Below are 7018 nucleotides of genomic sequence, written 5' to 3' on the forward strand. Positions count from 1 at the left end.
TCCCATGATCTGAGACGTGGGCTGTGTGCATGTGTATGCTATGAAACCCTAGCTGGTCGGTGACCAGGCTTTTCCCCTTCCTCTGCCGGCAACAGTCAGAAGCAAGGGACCAGAGGGGAACGGAGGGGTAGCTGCTCATCCCACTGTTCACCTGCTCTGAACCAGGATCTTTGACCCCTTTATACAGGTAATTTTTAGAAGCTTGCAATATAATTCCCAGCCTTTGGACAAGGCAAAGAAGATAGAGCTAAGAAAATACTAGAAGGAATATGGATGTGGGTTCCTTAGTGGGTTTGAAACTGGAATGGAAACCGCCCGCCTCTGCCCTGACCTCTCGGAGAAGACCCTCCGCATGGGGCCTCCTCCTGCCTTGTCCCTCGGAGCGGACTCACGAGTCACATGGGCAGTCACAGCAGACAGGCTCGCAGGCGATGGGGGCGTCCCTGGGAGCGGAAAACACTTAATAGGGTCCTGTCACTGAATAGACGTGGTCCGCGGGAAAGGTAAGCAGACATATTAGCAAGAAACATAATTTGGTTAGAAGAGGTTTGTGCCAATAGCATGCGACAGAGTTGCCGCCTCCGAAGGCAGCTGGGCTGTCTTCTGTCAGCGCCAGATGCACCCTGGCAGGTCGTGCGTCTGAATTCTCCGAGACGCACGATTATTCTGGTCTTAACCAAGACCCTAGGCCGGTGCACTCCCAGGACGGTCAGGGGAACAGCCTCTCCCCTCGTGTGGAAACAGCACCCCCCCACCCCCGCCACCCCGAGAGAGACGTGGAAGCAGACGGAGGGAGGGGTGCCGAGTCCCACCCGCAGGGCAGGGAGCACGGACTCAGCAGCCCTGCGCACGGGGGGTGACGGGCGCTTGACCCGCTCGCCCTCTTGCTCCAAAGTGGAAGCAAGCGAGCTGAGCGAACCTCCTCCTCCTTCCCCGCTCACTGACAGCCTGGGCCATCTGCGCCGGCGCTCAGCCCTGCAGTCCCGCACCTCTGACATTGTCCCAGCACGAGGCTGCCCTCCAGGGCTGAGCAGGTCCTGCCAGGGGTCTGCCCGCATGCCTTCGCCTTCATATTTGTGCATTTATCATCCGGCCGCGACTCCCACATCCCGCCTTGGGGGGTGTCCCCGGAGGGGCTCCTGGGTTCCCGGCTGTGCTGGGGGGAGCACCTGTTCTTCAACGCATCCCAGCCAAGATCACAAGGCAGGATTTGGGGAAGTTATCGAACAATGAAGAGCTGTGTGCAGATACAGGAAAACCTGATCTCACATGACACTCACAGGCCCGCAGACGATGCTGGGCCGGGGCAGTTCGGGACCAGGGAAGGTGCTGAGAGTTGCATCAGAGCACGACCAGCAGAGCGGGAGGCCCTCGGCATCGTACCCCCGCCGCTGCCTGGCCTTGGGCTTCACTGCAGCAAGGAGAAGCACGTCTCTGCCACCTGTTGCCCACTTGGACCACAGCCTGGCCCGAGCTAAGCGACATTTGTTAAGTAACGGTACAAGCCCCGTGACGTCATGGTAACAACCCCAATGGCGGTGACGTCACGGCAGCACACCTGGACGGTGGTGACGTCACAGCTGCATCCCCGACGGCGGCAACGTCACGGCAGCACCCCAATGGTGGTGACGTCACGGCAGCAACCCTGACGGTGGTGACATCATGGTAGCACACCTGGACGGCAGTCACATCACGGCAGCATCCCTGACGGCGGTGACGTCACGGCACCAGTCCGACGGTGGCGACGTCACGGCAGCACCCCGACGGTGGCAACGTCACGTCGGCAACCCCGAGGGGGCGGTGACGTCACGGCAGCAACCCCGACGGCAGTGACGTCACGGTAGCACACCCAGACGGCAGTCACATCACGGCAGCATCCCCGACAGCGGCGACGTCAGCACCCCGGCGGCGGTGATGTCATGGTGGCAGTGACGTCACAGCACCAAGCCCGAGGGCAGCGATGTCACGGCAGCACACCTGGACGGCGGCGACGTCACGGCAGCAACCCCGACGGCGGTGACATCACGGCAGCACCCTCGGACGGCGGTGACGTCACGGCAGCCCACCCGGACGGCAGTGACGTCATGGCAGCACCTCGACGGCGGTGCTGGAGGCTGAGTTCTCATGTCAGCGCTGCGACCTCGGGACTGTGTGCGGCGCTCTCCGATGGCCGGGTCTTCCGTTCCCTGCCTGCTGCAGATGCTAAGTGTGAACCCGGGCAGAGCGGGGCCGGGGGAGCCCTGTGCTTCGCTAACTCCTTGGTTCGCGCCTCCCTCATGGGAGTCTTCTTCCTACCGCACAGTGTCCTGAGAAGATACTTCGGAGACGTCACGGCGGAGGCCCCTGCAGTCTCTGAAGAGGGAAGGATGCAGAAAGGAGATGATCGCAGAGCGTTCTGAGAGAGACGGATACGTGAGAGGGCACACTTACAGCCCAGCAGGCATGAGCAAAGGCCCCGCGACTCGCGGACTCGAGGCCCGTTCCCGCGGAGACCGAGCAGGGGCGAGAGGGCAGGTCTCCTGGGCCGGGAGAGCTGTCTTCAGATCTCGCTTGCCTCGTGGGGGGTCTGTGGGAAACAGGGCACAGGGCGTGAAGCCCGCGGGCCTCTGTTCCCTCATCTGCAGAGGGGACATGGGTATCGCTCTCCTGGCGGGGTGACCCCGAGACGCCCCGAGACGCACCTGCTTAGGACAGGTGTGTGCCCTCTGGGCCACTCACTAGGAGTACTTCTGTGACCTTTGTGTGTTCCCCGTTGCTCCTCAAAACACAGGGATGTCATGGCTGGCACGCACTTCCCCGTGGGTGGTTTGGGGTAGGGTTATCCCGGCGAACAGGAAGTTCACAACTTTGGGGACATTTTGTTGTCCTAAGAGGAGTGGCATTTGTGACACTCGGTGTGCCCTGATGCTGACCACAGGCCTACGTGCGGCCACACCGGTTTCCACTGGACACTCAGGGACGGCCTCTGGTCCTGACCGGCCAGCCGCCACCGCGTCGGAGGGAGACGGGGCTTTCTCGGGACCGTGGAAAGAGATCCATGTAAATTGCAGTTTGAGGGCAATCAATAGATGTGACAAACGCTAATGATGGCGCCGGGGACACAATGCAGGTGTGACTGCATAGATGCTGCCAGATAACAAAGCAGGAGAAGTCGCAGGGCAGGGCCGAACTGAATGGGTGCGGTGCAGAACGAGCGGCGGCGCCCGGGCCAGGCTCCCGCGGGCGGCGTCTGTGCTCCCGTCGCTGCTAATTGCTGGTGGCGGCAGAGCGCCGAGGCACGCAGGGCAGGTGTTCAGCCGCGTTTGTGGGACATTTCCCTGCAGCGCGGCCTGCTGATCTATCCTGTCAGTGACCACCTCCCGGTGGACAAGACACCGCGGAAAACACCCAGACCTCCTTGTCTGGAGTCAAGAGGCCTGTCGTTAAAGCAATAATGAATTCCGGGGCTCTCCTGGAAGAGGACCGGAATGCACAATCACGTTGGGCTATTATTAAAATGTTTTCAGTGTCTCCCTAGTCAAGAAATGAAGGGAAATATGCTAATATGTTATTTCTTTTAAAAAGGGAAGATTTGAGATGCAATTTGAAAAACTTAATCTTATGTCTATGACTGGCCTGTGCAATGGCATTTCACTAAGTTTGATATCGAACTTGAATAATTTTGATATGTGGTTTTCGTGACTTTTATCACTGTGAATGTATTTCTATTTTCCTAAAACTATGTGAGTTTTTAAAATTTTTTTATTTTTAGAAAGACAGAGAGAGAGAGACAGGGGCAGAGGGAGAGAGAGAATCCCAGGCAGACTCCATACTGAGCACCAACTCGGGGCTTGATCTCACAACCCTGAGATCATGACCTGAGCTGAAATCAAGAGTTGGAGGCTTAACAAACTGAGCCACCCAAGTGCCCCTAAAACTGTGTTTATTTTTTTGTTTTAAATCATAGCAGAATGTTATTAGGCACTACCATCGTTGGACTTTTACAAGGAACTCACAATTTTATGACTGAAATGACCACTTATTTCTCTGAAAACTAGTGTATTAATAATTAAATATATTGCTTTTTAGAGTCTTCAAATCTGTAAGTATACTAGGAAAACAAATTCATTGATGATTCTGTGAACTCTACTAAAGAGAAGTAAAACACTAGAACAGGTTGGCGAGGCCCGGCCCTTGAGCTGATCACCTTCTCATGATGGATAACTGCAATCACTTGGTGGCTGGACACCAAATGGCAGCTTCCTTCTTTGGAAGGTGGGTTTCCTGACGTCCGTGAGGAAGGCCAGCTGGACCCCAGGCTTCCCCTGGGGACAGCGTGGGCACGTGGGGGAGCCACCACTCTCAGGCTTCTGTTTTTTCCACTGTGTCACCTTCCAGCCCCACTTTGTGCCGCTGTCTGTGCTCTTCACGTAACAATTGTTGTTAACAGTCTTGCATATTTCTCCAAACATTGATTTGCCCACATAATTAAGAAAAATATTTCAGTGAGGCACACAGTGTAATAATGTTCATTAATGAGCATTAGTTTCTTTTTCAGGGTTTATAGGCTAAAGGAGTGTTCATTGGAACAAAGCAAAGCCTTGATGGAAACTATTTTCTTTGGTAAACAATACATTTAGTTTTTACATTACAATAAAAGATGTTTTGTAAAGATTTGCAAACCACGGTCCATATTTGTTATGTGGATTACAGGGTGACATTTGCCTGAGGGACATCAGCACCCTGTACACTCTTGTCTGCTCAGCAAACTCTCCCTGCCCTGAGGTGTGAAGGGTCACAATGCTGCCATGATGGTTTTGGAGAGGTAGATAGGCCTCAGAAGGCACTTTCTGGTTCATCCAGATGAGTAAATCCAGGTAGAACGACCAAGGGATGAGAGTTGGAGACGGGGAAAGGGCCACACAGGCTCACAAGCCCAGCATTAAAACCCTCCTATCTTGGACACAATTTTAAAAGGAAGTCAGATTTATAATTTTAAGTAAATTTTGCTCCTCCCTTTCTTCTCCAAATAATTTACTCTTCCTCATCACATCAGCTCATGGGTTTTATGAAAATTTAGAACCAAAAGAAACCTTAGGTGATCAGCTAAAGCAATGAATTTTCAAGTTCTTTCAAACCTGTGTTCACATAAAGGAGTATGCAGAACGCCAGTAAGTGAATCCTCAGTCAACGGAGCTGGGTACTGGAAACAGTGCTGGTCTCTGCCATCTGATGCCCCCTTGCTCTGAGGAGGCCTCCCAGGCTCAACCTCGTACCATGTCCTCCAGGAGCGCAGTATGGAAATGGCTGATCTGCTCCCTTCATTTTGCAGATGGGGAAACTGCCCTAGGTCAAGTAAATGAACGACGGGATGTCTCTCATCGTCTGATCCTAACTAGGTCATCCAAGAAGCTATACCTAGTAGTCTTGTTTCTAAAATTTGTTATCGATTTTTCTATCAACGTTACCTTGAAATTTATTTTATGAAGCTTCACTGCATGTGCTTGTAAGCTGGGTGGTTCCACGTAGAGAACACCAGCAGGCTAGTACCACGTGTGTTCATGCCATGGGGTCTCAGCTCCCTCTGCCCGTATGAAAGAGGAAAATATTAGGGAGGGGGCACGAGCCATCTGGTGACAGGACAGGGCACTCTGTTTTCCACAAGACCTGCCTCGGGGGGAGCTAGTTCATCTGAGCCTAACCTTCTTGGGTTTTATCAGAGCCTAAGTGACCTGAGGGAAGGGACAGATCCAACTCCAGCCCACGGCCACCACCCTGTACCACCTAAAAGGGAGATAACTGAGAGGCTCTGTGAGGGTCACAGCCCAGGGGCAGGAGGTCACAAAAGAGTGAGACCTAATCACAATCCTAGGGCCACACAGTGCACCTCCCCCAGCCCCACCACCACATCAGTAGGGCTCCTGAGTGATAACAGAGGACACATCTCAGACCTTATCTAGGAAGAAGTCTCTAGGAATACCCAAAGATGACAGAAAAAATAAAACAAGGACACTGGAGGAAAGGACACTGAAGGAGGACACTGTCCTACCTTCTAGCCGGGTTAACATAAACCCTCATACTGAAAGGCCTATTCATCCAGTGCATCATGTTCGGCTCTCAACAACAGAATAGTACAAGGTACCCTAAAAGACAAAACAACAAGGTGTGAAGAGACAGAGCAAGCATTCAGATTTGGCAGAGATGATGGAGTTACCAGAGCAGGAATAGAAAACAATTGTGGCTAATATGCTGGGGGCTCGAATGGAAGAAAGTGGACACCATACAAGTATGGGTGAGTACTGTGAGCAGAGAGATGGAAATTCTAAGAACAAATCAAAAGGGAAGGCCGATCAAAAAACACTGTAACAGAAATGAAGGAAGCCTTTGACGGGCTCATGAGGAGACGATGTGGCCAAGGAAAGAATCAGGGGGCTTGGGGACATGCCGAGAGAAACTTTCAAAACTGAAGTACAGAGAGAGAGAAAGAGAAAAGACAACAGAATATGCAAAAACTGGTACCACTATAAAATAGGAATACCAGAAAGACAAGAAAGAACAGAAAGTACCAGATGGAAAGGACAGACAATGAACCACAGAGCCAGGAAGCTCACAGAGGTCCAAGAAGGATAAATATAAAAATGTCTACACCTGGGCTTATAGTTAAGCTGCAGAAAATCAAAGACAAAGTTTTAAAGGAAGCTGAGAAATAACCGTCCTTACCTACAGAGGCACAAAGACATGAATTGCCCTGGACTTCTCTGCAGAACCTGGGAGAGCAAGAGGGAGGAGGGAAATATTTAAAGTGTAGAAAGAAAAGACTCCACCAAACCTAGAATTCTGTATCCAGTGAAATTATCCTTCAAAACTGAAGAAGAAGACAAATCACAGATTGGGGGAAAGGTTTGCGAAACACGTATCTGATAAAGGACTGGCATCCAAAATGTGCAAAGAACTCTTAAAACTCCATGGTACGAAAATGATCTAATTATCTGAAAAGACACCTCTCCAAAGAAGAGACACAGATGGCAGACAAGCACCT

This window comes from Halichoerus grypus, chromosome 6 (genome assembly GCF_964656455.1).
Source record: "Halichoerus grypus chromosome 6, mHalGry1.hap1.1, whole genome shotgun sequence".
Classification (NCBI taxonomy): Eukaryota; Metazoa; Chordata; class Mammalia; order Carnivora; family Phocidae; genus Halichoerus; species Halichoerus grypus.